The following is a 13505-nucleotide window of genomic DNA, read 5'->3' as shown; positions in this document are numbered from 1 at the left end:
AGAATGAATTACAGATGGAAAGTGGTCGTGGTTGGGGTGGGGGAGGAGGAGGAGGAGCTGGGGGAGAAGAAAAGCAAAAAGAACCGTGCAAACCGCAAAAGTTCTCAGGTTGCTTTTCCTTTTGCAAAGCTGAGGATGGATGGAGCGACCTGGGAATCCTGGCAGATCAAAAACCCGTTACAGATGTGAGGCTGGAAGGAAAAGAGCAGAAGGGATCGTTCAAACGCTGTAAATTTAATGTGTGGTGGGGGGGGGGATTGAACGTGCTGCCTAGCAACAAAAATCTAAACAGGAAATAAGCCGCCCCTCAAGGGAGATGCTTCGGAATTGCTAGTCAGGACAGGAGGAGAGCAGGCAGTGGAATTCTGAATCAGGGCCAGTTTGTAGACTTAGCTCGGTTAAGTGGGAAAGCTTTTCCTGGCCTGCAGCGCATCAGGCTTCGCAAAGGGTAGGGCTGGGTGGGTTGCAAGTTTTAAATGCTCTCCTAAGGGAAAAAAACAAAACAAAAACTCCCTGGGCTTAAAAAAGCAACATGTCCAGGAGGAGTCCCATCTTCACTGTTTACTAGGCCTCTCCAAGAGGTTTGTTTCCCCATATGGGGGAGCATTCAGACACGCCAAAGGCCCCAGCCGGAGCGTCCTTTGAAGTTTTATTTGCTTGGAGCGGCTCTGACAGCCAGACACAAGCTGCTGCTGCTGCTCCTTCTCTCCCTCCTTCCCTCCTTCCCTCTCTGCTGCGGCCGCCGTGGAAACTTCAAAGACTCCAGATGTGTCTACAGTTCACCCACACAACTGTCGCATGTGTGCACACTGAGCTTCTTGGCTTCGTCACGGTCACCATCTCTGCAGTGTTGGCTCTAACATGTCTGCGCTCTAACAGCAGCTGCGAAATCTGCCCAAGAGCTAGACCATCAGGAGATATTGGAAAGACTGGGCCAGGGTGCTTTTTGGGGGCCAAACCGAGTTTGGTGTCTGATCAGGTTTTTCTGTCCGTACTGAATTCACGAAGGGTTCTGCCGTAAACTGCTGTATGGATGAGCCAGAAAAAGCCGCCAAGCCTCCCCTTGCTTCTGTTCTTAATTAAAGCGATGTTATCACATCGGTTTCTCTCCCAGTTGTGGGAGTTCCAGTGTACAGAAAACATTTCCCCTCAGGTTAAAAGGATGGAAACCCATCCATTGCCCAGGAAATGTTTATACTCGGTTCAGGAGCCACAAATGGAATAGGATCAACTTTCCTGCCTGTTGCACAGTGGAATCTGCCTGGGACTTGGAGCCAAATTCTTAGTAATCGACTCAATGACTTCTTAGAGGAAAAAAGCATTTGTGGGAGCCTGAATCAGAGGCTGGAGGCAGTGGCCTTTAACCCTTGACTTCCTGTTGCAGCCCTACGTGGTGCTCCTCTGCAGCCACCATTTGCATGAAAAGAAACAGTTTTACTTTTAAAAGTTATGCACGCAGTTGCTAACCATATGAATGATGTCTTCTTAAGCTTTGCTGTATGTTGTCTTAAGGGCAGGCGGAAGTAGACTACAGTCCATCACTGAGAAGACGGCTGGCTCAGGTTCCGACTGACAGCTTAATCCTTGCTGCAATTCTTCAGAAGATGCTAGGTTGGGTAGTCCATTATATAATCCCAGAAAGACTCTTCCTGAGAACAAGCAGCAATGTACCTTAAGTAGAAATTTAATTTAAAATGCTGCAGTGTCTGCCCTTAAATTTTGCAGGTGGCACATTCATTAATTACCTGTAATGATAAGGTCCCCTGGCCAGAATCCTTCTGACATGATTCTTGTTATGTACAGAAGTTCTCACCCTGGGCCAGCAGGGGGATACTGTAGATAGTTTTCACTCAGGTCTGCATATGCAAATAAGGAATTGAAAGTGACGTTCAGTGATTGGATAGTTACAGAAAGTTGTTACTGTTGCTTTGTAGTTGAGCTCTATATAAGCAGGCTGGCTGAACCCTTCAGTTCTGTTCTGGCCTGTGAATAAACAAGAGCTGTCTGAAGAATTGCTGTGTCGTCTGATATGTTCACCCACAACTTAACAATTCTATATTTTCTTGCAGACATTGGTAAGTATGTGACCTGGCGTGTAGCACTTTTTGCAACTGCCGCCAGGAAAATTAGAAAAAATTGTATAGCCAAAATAGCTATCAACTGTAAAGGAGATGAATTTATTTGACCCCATCTACACCAAGCATCTTTCTCACTAAACTTTGTACATAATTGTCTGTTGTATTATTTAATATTACTTTTAATATATTAGTGGCCCCGCGGTGATCTTAGCGTATAAATTTTATTGTTTAATGTTTCAATTTTATATTAAGGAGTTTCTATAGTTTTGTGCAGATTAGGTCATGTTTTGACAATGTAAATGTTTTAAGTTTTTGTATCAAACTAGTATATATTTTATTGAATGGCATTGTATACATTGCAGCAGCCTTTGGCTATAAGCAATAAACTTGACTGACTGACATTCATTAATTACTTTTCTTTCTTTCTTTCTTTTTTAAGTCTTGTTGTTTGGCAAAGGCAAAATAGAAGGTCATGTTGTGAGCCGCCCTGAGACCTCCAAGTATAGGGCCATGTATAAGTTGAATTAATAATAATAATGCTATAAATTTCAGGCAGGTCCAGTGCTCAGTTCTTCCCACTTGAGGGCTGCCAGCCAAATGCACGAAGCAATTTGACTGGAAAAGCGTTGGGCTTTGAGGTGACATGAGAAGATATGGAAGTTCTGTCTGGATGACCCTCCACATTGCACGGAGAGGTCATTGCAAGGGGAAGAAGAAGAGGAGTGTGGATTTGATATCCCGCTTTATCACTACCCTAAGGAGTCTCAAAGCAGCTAACAATCTCCTTTCCCTTCCTCCCCACAACAAACACTCTGTGCGGTGAGTGGGGCTGAGAGACTTCAGAGAAGTGTGACTGGCCCAAGGTCACCCAGCAGCTGCATGTGGAGGAGTGGGGAAGCGAACCCGGTTCCCCAGATTACGAGTCTATCGCTCTTAACCACTACACCACACTGACAGGAGCCAGGAGGGGCTGGCGCTTTCTGCTCTTTCTTCAGTTCTCTCCCTGTGGCTTCAGCATTGGCATAGTCTCCAGCATTCTTCAGATGAAAATAGGGATGCTAGCCTGGGCTTTGAATTGCAGAAGGCTCTGGAAGGTGCCCAGCCCCGCCTCCAGCACAGCCACTTTCTCCCACAGGGTCACCACCCCAGCATCCGTAGGTCCCGGGGCTGTGGACATACTTCAGTTTCCTCCTCCTCAGAGGCCAGGGCAGGGATGCAGGCACAGCACCTGACCGACTGAGGAACGGGGAAAAGGTAAAAGACTTTATTAGGGGCATTCAAGTGACCCAGATCTTGTTTTCATAAAAACAGGAAGTGACGCCATATTGGGTGGGAGCCGGGAGGCATAGATCTGAGAAACATGTTGGAAGGATGCACGGATCTGAACTTCCAGTAACACGTTGAAGGAACTGTACTGGAGGAAAGGCCCCTTGGGAATTTGGGTCTCTGTGTGACAAAGTGAGAAGCTGTGATGGCTTAAGAGTTTCTGTGAGCATTTCTGGGGCAGTTGGAGACTATGCATTGGCTCTTGTTATGTACTGAGTTGAATAGGATCCAAAAGGCAGCAGTCTGATTGGTCCTAGAACAATAAGATTCAGAATGCAGCAGTCTGGTCCACAGGAGCCACCCAATCCAGCTCCAGGTGGAAGTGAATCCGCAACCTGATTGGCCTACAGGTGAATCCCAGAATTAGCCAATTACGTGGGGCCCATTGTGTAAATAATGTATATAAAGCAGACATTCTGGGGGAACTTCCATTCCTCCTCACCACTATGAGATGAATAAAGAGCATGAAATCCACTCTCGACTCCCAGTATATTTCAGCTCCCCAGCATCTTTAATCACCCCCGCTTCCTGTTTCCCTTTTTCTTGCTCATGATGAGTAGCTGTAACATCTTTGGCAAGCATCCAGGCATCCCAGGGTGACCTCTGCAACAAGGCTGACCCCTGCCATTGCAGCCTCTTTGCAAGCATCTATAGCGCACACAAGCCCTGTTTTCTTTCACCTCCTTTGCATAAGGCGGAATCAGCTTGCCACGCACTTTGCAAGAAAGGAACACGAATGTGTGAATTAGCTGCTGAGAAATGTTCCATGACTGGGGGTGGTTGGGGGGGACGACTGAATACTGCAACTGAACATGTGCTTGGAAGGAAATTAAGGACAGGCCTTGAGAGAGCCTCTAAACTCTTTTGCAAGCAAATTGTTAAATCTGAAAAACCTAGAAGGAACAACCTCTCCCTGTTACGTTTTCTGTAATTCTTTGGTATAGAAATCCAGAGACTGCCAGGAAAAATGGACTGTTAAATGTGCATGCACACACACACACACTTTCTAATGTAAAAAACAAGTATTCCCATTTCCCCTTTCATTGCATAAGCAAAGGAAGGCGGAGAAGACAAAAAATTCAGGTCTTCATTAGAGATCAGAGAGAAACTTAAATCATTTTTTAAAAAAAAATGAAACAGAAACAGAAAGCAAGGCATGTTTCTTGTCTCTGCCAGCAGCTTTTAATTACCAAAAAGGCCTGTGAGTCTTGTTATCGAAGTAAAGTTCTGAGGGTTTTGTCTTTGATGGGATGGCAAAAAAATCCATCTCACCAGAAAACAGGAGGAAGACTTTCCTTCTATGAGGTGCTTCCATGTGATAAGGCAGAGAGCTCTGGACAAACCTACCAACTGCAGAGACTGGGCTTCAGTCCACGATAGTCAGGGCCTTTGCGTAATAGTTTCCATGCACCTTTGCTGCGGCATAGATGAGAGTGAAGCTGGTTCCCAGATGCCTGAAACAGAGTTAGATCAATGGCTCCTGGGAATCACTTCTGAGGGATTTCTCCCAGCCCTGCTGACCCATGACCCTTTCAGTGGTGATGGTCAAGCCCATGACCTGGGCCCTTGGGCATGCAAAGCCTTCTAACATTAGCTGTGTGTTATGTGCTGAAGTTCTCACCATGGGCCAGCAGGGGTATACTGTAGATAGTTATGCAAATAAGGGATCGAAAGTGACGTTCAGTGATTGGATAGTTTTAGAAAATTGTTACAGTTACATTGTACTGGAGCTCTATATAAGCAGGCTGACTGAACCCTTCAGTTCAGTTCTGTTCTGGCCTGTGAATAAACAAGAGCTGTTTGAAGAATCGCTGTGTCGTCTGATATGTTCACCCACAACTTAACACTGTGGCTTCCGCTTACTGGCCCTGGCACCCCAAGAAAAGGCGAGGTGCATAGCAGCTACTAGAGCAAGCGCCCAGTGCCCAAACCAAGGGTGTTTAGCCAGGAATTTTGCTAGGGGCAAAGCCTCCAGAGAGCGAAATTGACGCTCCCAGCCTGCCAGCCAATCCACAATGAGCCCGGGCTGCCCAGCCAATCCCATAGGTCCAAAGAGTTTTTGCTTTCGCCTTTGTCACCTGATCCCATCCTGCCTGCTGAGACAGACGCCCCTTCTTTTTCTGCCCCAACACTTCCTCCATGCCTGGGGAGCAGGGGCCAAGATAGTTGTCGTCTCACATTGAATATAACTGATCTGTAGAAAGGACTTTCATGATCTGAAAATGGAGACGATGTATGTACCATATTTTTTGCTCTATAAGACTCACTTTTCCCCTCCTTAAAAGTAAGGGGAAATGTGTGTGCATCTTATGGAGCGAATGCAGGCTGCGCAGCTATCCCAGAAGCCAGAACAGCAAGAGGGATTCCTGCTTTCACTGCGCAGCGATCCCTCTTGCTGTTCTGGCTTCTGAGATTCAGAATTATTTTTTTCTTGTTTTCCTCCTCCAAAAACTAGGTGCGTCTTGTGGTCTGGTGCGTCTTATAGAGCAAAAAGTACGGTACTTTTGTAACCCGAGAAAATCTTCAATAGGAACATTTTCTTTTTTTTAAACGGTGAGCCCAGCAATTACTGTGTCTCAGCAAGAATCAGTGGACCAAGTCCTCCAAACATTATAGCAGTGACTGCGCTGTGGAAACAGACATCTCATTAGATGTTCCATTGGCAAAACAGAAGTAGCGACAGCTTCTCCAAGACGGAATAAGTATCCACAGGAAATGCGTTGGCTTGTAAAGTCAGCTTTAAAGCCCCCCCCCTTTTTTTGGCAGTGCTTTGAATGAAATCCCCTGCTGGAAAGGGAAACTGGATCTCTTCCAGGGTCAAAGATGGACTTGAGCAGAGGCGTAACACCTTGGGGAGAGAGGAAGGACACAGACGCCAGCTTCTTTAAATATCATTGTTGTTCCAGTTTCTAAAGAAAGGGGTGACAAATCACTTCAAAGCAATGCGCAGGGGTGGTTCTATTACGGAATTAATGGAGCTTCAGATTCTGGACCGCTAATGCCAGATGGAAATCAGAAGTGACCGGTCCATATTGCTTAAATGACTCAAATGGTTAATTTTGTGTGTGTGTGTGTATTTCAACAATCCCAAAGTTGAAGAGTTAGTAGCACAGATGTTGCAAAAGTGGAGCGTTGTGGTAAATCGGCTGTTCTGTTGAAGAGTGTTTAAAATCTTTATGCATGTTGTCCCTAGAAAAATGGCACATCAAGGAAGCTCTCGTATGATGCAACCGCACATGAATATGCTGCTAGAAAAACCAGAAAACGAGTATTTTGTAAAATGTGCTTCATGCAATATTATATAATCCAATCAAAATCAGAGGTGTGGCAGTTAATTTTTTTAAAGTGATCTGTTGTGGAGCAACCTCATTGTTGTAACCCAGACCTCGTTGCTGGTTGTGAAGGCCCCTCCCCCACAACAGTTCAAACTTCAGGGCCTCCAAAATGTAGGTCCACCCCTGACAATGAGATATCTTTTCCCCTTTCCCTTCCCCCACCCTTTTCATTTAGTGATTTATTTAAGTGAAAACAACAGGACATTCCTGCAAATGTTAAAGACAACCTTTGAGCACATGGAAACCTCCATCCCTTATTGAGAATGCGAACACAATAAAGGCAGCAATGGTAATGAACACCCATGGATCACCGACACAACCCCCAGCCCAGCTGCTGTCCTGAGCCGTCATAACATGGCTTAGACTTCAGTGATTCTCAAACTTGGGTCTCCAGCTGTTGTTGAACGACAACACCCATCATCCCTGACTGCTGGTCCTCCTAGGCCAGGGGTCTGCAACCTTTAAGACAAAAAGAGCCACTTGGACCCGTTTCCGAAGAAAAAAAAACTTGGAGCCACAAAACTCGTCATTATAAAAATAACTTTTTTGTCACTTTTTTATTATTTCTTTGTTTGACCCCTCAGAATTACTCCTCCTCATAGAAATAAACGTTAAATTAACAAGTTACCTTTTTTTTGTGTGTGTGTTCTTCACTCCCCTTCAAAACAGTGACCAGCGTACATGCCCCTTACAATGTAGTGGGCGGGAAGGTGACGTTGGGACGGTGCATGACTAACGCACGCACCGCCCCCATGCGACGTCACAGCCAGTACAGCGCCCGCCACAGTGGGGAGTGTCGGGGCGCACAATGCGCCTCCTCCCCTCGCTAGTATCCGACCCGGAGCCGCAGCAAAAGAGCCACATGCGGTTCCGGAGCCGCGGGTTGCAGACCCCTGTCCTAGGAAGTTGGTAACGCAACAACAAAGTTTGAGAAACACTGGCTTAGAGTGACCCATAACTGAATGGCTCCCCAACTAAAGATGGAAAAGAAGAAATCAAACACACACTTGCAATTTTAAATGTATTTAATGCAATTTCACTCTCAGACTGTGGTGCTCTTTCTTATGAATGAGAGAGTGAGATTGCGTAGTGGAAAATTATTCTCTCTCCCATATACTGGCGGTCACTCTGTTAAGTTAACTAGCAGTGGCAAGCAAAAGGGAGGAAGTTGCATAATTAACTTATGAAATTTATTACCACCATAGGGCTAGAGCAAACGAATGCAAAATAGTTTGATCAGCAACTGCCATCCGTTGGGTGGTATTCAACTCAGTTTTGCTTGGAGCAGATCCACTGAAATGAATGGACCCAACTCAGCCATGCTCATGCATTTCAATGGGTCTACTCTGAGTAAGACGTAGCCGAATACCATCCATTATAACAGAACCTTTGTGTATGGAAACAGTATACCTGTGAACGTGCCAGAAGCAGAGCATGACTTATCACCATTTTCTTTTTCAAACAAAGACTATGCAGCCCTGGCTTTAATGCCAGAAAAAGCCACCTCTTCACTCAGTGAAGAATCAGAGCTGAAATTTCAGTCTCAGAAGCGTCTGTAGGAAAAAATGTACAGGGCAGTCAGATTGAGGAGATAGCCTAGTTGCTCTCAAGGGTAGCAGCAGCAGCAGCAGCCGCAGCAGCAGTGGACCACTGGGAGTCCAAGCACGCCGTGGTATAAATTTAAAACAATTAGAAAGAACAGACACAAGAAGTGTTCACTGCCGGAGACAAGTGACCTAGAATCCACACGAAGCTATACCGCAGCCTTCTGCTATAACTCACAGCAGAACGTGACTAGATTCAAAGGCTGCCCTTTCCTCAACTGAAGCCGCTCAATTTTAAGTACAATTCACAATATACTTAGAAATCAGTTATGAAATACCATTTATCACTTTTGAGCTGGAGTCAAATCGCTTCCAGACAACCGATTTAGTGAGCGTTCATGAGAATGTTTGCACAGACATTGCAGGAGAGTTAGAAGTCATCAACTGTTCACCGAACATTCATTCTGTTCTGTTTGTGGGGAGGTTATAAAACATCATGTCATGCAATTGTTCTTTCACAATTTCCAGCGCATTTTACTGCCACCTTCCTTATCACAAAAATTATTAGAAAGAAACCCCCACAAAAGCACTGAAGCCACTTAAATTACACAACCTATGCTTGTCGTATTGTGAGCGAATCCCATCCACAAAATAGTGACATAGTTCTATGTGAGTTGAAAGTGGGTAATAAAACAGGGGTCAGAAAAGTTTTTCAGCAGGGGGCCGGTCCACTGTCGCTCAGACCTTGTGGGGGGCCGGACTATAATTTTTTTTGGGGGGGGGAATGAACAATTTTCACCTGCTCGCAAAGAGGCCTGAAGATGCTTCACTTTACCTGTCCCAGTTGTTGTCCCAATAGCTGGGCTTTTCCAGTCAGCCAGGCGCCGTGGAGGGGTAGGAGGCTGTGTTGGCCGGCGAAGACAGAAACAGCAGCCCCGGTGGAGGAGCCGTGGATGGAGATAGGGGAACTGGGGTGTCGCTGGGGCTTTCACGCACCACCTGCTGCTGCTGCTGCTGCTGCTGCTTCCTGAGAGGCACTGCAGAGAAGAAGACAGAGCTGCCCGCCAACACGCAAGTGGAAGCTTCAGTCACCTCAACAACCTACCTGAACAGATAGGTAGCCGTGACTAAACATGTCTAAGCCATTTTTCACCTTCTCACCCCTTGCCTTTTCCTGTAAGACCTATTGCAGTCGTTAAGAGTCGTCAACAGGCTCATCTCAGCTATCTGCCAATCTCCCATTCCCACCACCCTTCTGAGTAATACCCCTCCCCACCTTCTCACTATATAGAAGGATCTGGCAACTTCTGTTTCAGTGTATCTGAAGAAGTGTGCATGCACACGAAAGCTCATACCAAGAACTAACTTAGTTGGTCTTTAAGGTGCTACTGGAAGGGATTTTTTTATTTTAACCTACCTGAACGTCATGGGAGGAATGAAGGAGGCAGGCGGCGGCAAAGAAAGCGCATGTGCTGGTCCCGGGAGGGAGTTACTGTGCGGTGTGGTCTGAGTCCGGTCCTAGGTCGAGGGTATGGAGGCGGTCCATCAAGGGCGAAGCGGGGTCCAAGGCAAGGAGCCAGGCGTGGTCAGGAACTCTGGAAGAGCAGGACAGGGTGCTGGCAGGAACAGGTTACCAATGATGTTGCTCCCGCAACCTGGGACTGAGCGGGCTGACCTTTATCTCCTCTGAGGCATAGGGCGGCCCCGGTCCACAGGTGACTCGCCTCTCCCGGCCTGGAGGCGAGCTCTCCTCCTGCGGGAACTTAGTTCCCTCCGCCTCTCTGCCCTGAGCCTCTGCAGCTCAGGAGAGGCTGGAGGGTTACCGGACCCAGAGGCAACCTCACCTTCCCCTGACGGGGCTGGGAGAGGAGCACCTGCAGGCAATGGGTCCTCCATCACCTCCGGAGCCAGAGCGGATCCAGCTGGTGTCTGCTCCTGAGGATCCGGCACAGGTGAGGGCCCTTTAGGTTCAAGCCCCTGCCCCGGCTCAGCCGGCCCTGGAGGCGGGGACTCTTGTGCAGGCTGGGATTGCTCAAGTTCAGCCCCTGAATCAGATTCCCAGGCCATCACAGGTCATGAGGAAGCGGCGCGGAAAAGGGGTGCGGAGAAGGAAGGAAGGGCGGAATGAGGAGGAGCAGGAGGGAAATGTCACACACACACCCTTCACAGCACTGCCCTGCTGAGGTGGGCAGGCGGGCGAGCCGATTCCCACTGTCGATGGCCCCTGGCATGGGACAAGATTGCTCTGTCCCTGAGGAGTAAAGCGCCTCCGTGTGAGGGAGAGGGAGGCAGAGGGAAAGAACGCGCAGAGATTCCCAGACCGTCCGTGGGCTGGATGTAGAAGGCAATTGGGCCTGACCTGGCCCACGGACCTTAGTTTGCCGACCCAAGTAACAGAATATAGTCATTCCTGGTTTAGATATTAATTTGCCCCTTGAGATGTATGTACAAGCCTAGAAAAATGAGTCTTGGTGACAAGTCTCAAGAGCCCTTTAATGCTTGTTTTGGAAGATTAAGGTCGGAGGTTGGAGTCTCCCATCACGTGGACCAAGATATCACTTAGCTATACACTTAGGGTTACATTCCTGAAAAGACTCTGGGCTTCAGTTACTCAGAAAAATTGGCTGCTAAACAAAGACACGTTCAAGCACTTTTTAGAGATGAACTTTTTCAGTTAAGACCGAGTCGTGCCATAAGAGCAAGTTAATTATGAGATGCACAAATGATTCCGAGTTATATGGCCCTCTTAAGAAGGAAGGGGCTTGTTTGTTTGTAAACAACCCACCATTTGAAAATGTTGTGGCAGTGTACAATAAATAAACAAACATGAAATACAAAACACAAAGCTAGAATAGGGAAAAGACATCAAATCTTTTCGTAAAACCAACAGGAACAATATCCAGCAATGAGACCCTGAAAAGGACTTCATGAATAAGAAAAAGCCCTTAAGAAGGTGCCTAAATGAACCATGCTAATTGGCAACACCCAAATTGCCTAGAGTACAATATGGCTTGCATGCAATACCAGGCCAGAACATGGTTTAGAGAGGAGATGGCCGACACTTTTGTTTCTCTTCTGTTTCCTGCTGCTGCTTGCTAAATCATGGTGTGACTCAACAACTCATCTGAACCTGGGCTCATGGTTTGTCTCGCTCTGGAAATACCACAAGCATAAGCAAGGCCTGTTCTATGGCTTACTTGTGGTTTGCCTGGAGGATGTTCGGATGACATGGAGAGCCAAACCATAGCCTAATTCACAGCAGCAGGATTAGAGAAGAGCAAAGCGGCCACGATCCCGTCTCCAGGAGCCTGCACATTTATGCTAACCCGTAGTCTGGCTTAGTGTTGCATGCAAACCAGGGCATTGAATGAATCATGAGTTATATTTTTTTTTAAAAAAATAATGGTTTTATATGCTAGCTATATAAAACCTCAGCTAATTTTTCTAAGTGGTCTTAGGCAAGCCATTGCTCAGTCAACCTTAGCCTCTCACCTCAGGGCCCATACTGCAATTTGGAGCTGATAATACTGACCTACATTTATTGGGAGAAGTTAGGATTAGTAAGATAATGTTTGGGAAGTGCTCTGAACACACTCAGTCACCAAATAGATGCTAAGAGTTATCAATATTTCTACTGTCATTGATTGTAAAACAGGAGCAAACATTAACCTAGGTTGTGTGGGGAAAGGACAAGGATATATGACCTGCCAGAGATTTTGAAGGGTTAAGTGCCACTATAGACAAAAGCAAAATATATGAAAGTTCCAGGACAATATTTGTTTAAACCCACCACCCTCCCTTGGAATCATTTTGGCTAACAATCAACAATTCACGGTATCAAGTCACCCTCTTTTACTCTTAAACAATCTGAAATTGCACAATTAAGGAAAAAAACCCTCACTTGCCAACTCTAGTGATCTTGCAGGAGATGGTGAATATGATCTCCCTCTTTGGCAATCACTCGTAGCCAAGTAAGATTGTCTTCCATGAATACGGTCTTAACAGTTAGTCTGTAAGTGACTGTGGAGGCCAATTCTGGATCCACACGTCCTTCCACAGTGGGGACATTGGTTTCCAGGCAGGAGTTGATCACGGTGAGGGTTTGCCAAATGTGCCTTCATCTTAGCACGTTTCTGCACTCACAGAGCTCAGGGGATGCTAGATTTCAGCATCAATGTCTGCCCTTGTGGAAAGGAGGTAGGAGAAGTGATTGACATTTTCCAGTGTTACACCATTGAGTTGGATTTATGGTGCTGCAGGGGGTTTGTTTTGTGCTTGTTGTTGCAGTACTTTGGTATTTTGGATGTTGAGTGATAGGCCAAGCTTTTCAAAAGCTTCTGTGAAACTATTTAGGATGGTTTGGAGGTCATCCTGTGAGTGGGCACACACAACATTGTCATCAGTATATTGAAGCTCTGTAACAGAAGTTATGGTAACCTTACTTTTTGCTTTCAGCCTACTCAAGTTAAAGACCTTTCCATCTGTTTGATATATGATTTCTACCCCGGTGGGGAGTTTCCCTTCAACAATGTGTAGGATCATGGCAATGAAAATAATAAATGGGATTGGGGTGATAACACATCCCTGTTTAACACCTGATCCCACTGTGAATGGTTCACTTTCAGAGCCATTGTTATCTGCAATTGTTGTTGTCATATTATCATGGAGGAGCCAAAGGATGTTCACAAATTTATCTGGACAGCTGATTTTCAGAAGGACTGTCTATAGAGTATTATGGTTTACAGTGTCAAAGGCCTTAGTCAGGTCAATAAATGCCATATACAGGGGCTGGGCTTGCTTTCTGCTTTTTTCTTGAAGCTGTCGAGCAGTGAAAGTCATGTCCCCCTAGAAGGTCAAAAACCATTTTGGGATTCAGCAAGGCCTTTAACACACTATAAGGAAAAGGACTGAGGCACAGGTTTCCCCATCCCTGGGCTAAGAAAAGCTACAAATTGGGAATTATCTGAATCAAATAGCTCTTGAACTGCGATGTGGAGATGATAATAGTAAAGGCTCCCTTTACAGAACTGATGTAAGAATTCCAATAAGATAACGTATTTGAAATATCGAGCACTCTACAGCACTCTAATATGCATGCTATTATTTTTCCTTATTTCAGTGACAGACTAGAACTAAAATAGAATGAAAAAACATGCAATATGCCTCCTGTATATCAATCAACTGAATCTTTAGCTGATTCACCGATTGCAGGCCTCATTACA

The sequence above is a fragment of the Podarcis vaucheri genome, assembly GCF_965113315.1.
Source record: "Podarcis vaucheri genome assembly, chromosome: 6".
In the NCBI taxonomy this organism is placed as follows: Eukaryota; Metazoa; Chordata; class Lepidosauria; order Squamata; family Lacertidae; genus Podarcis; species Podarcis vaucheri.
The sequence above is the reverse complement of the archived record's forward strand: the minus strand, read 5'-3'. Positions refer to the sequence as shown.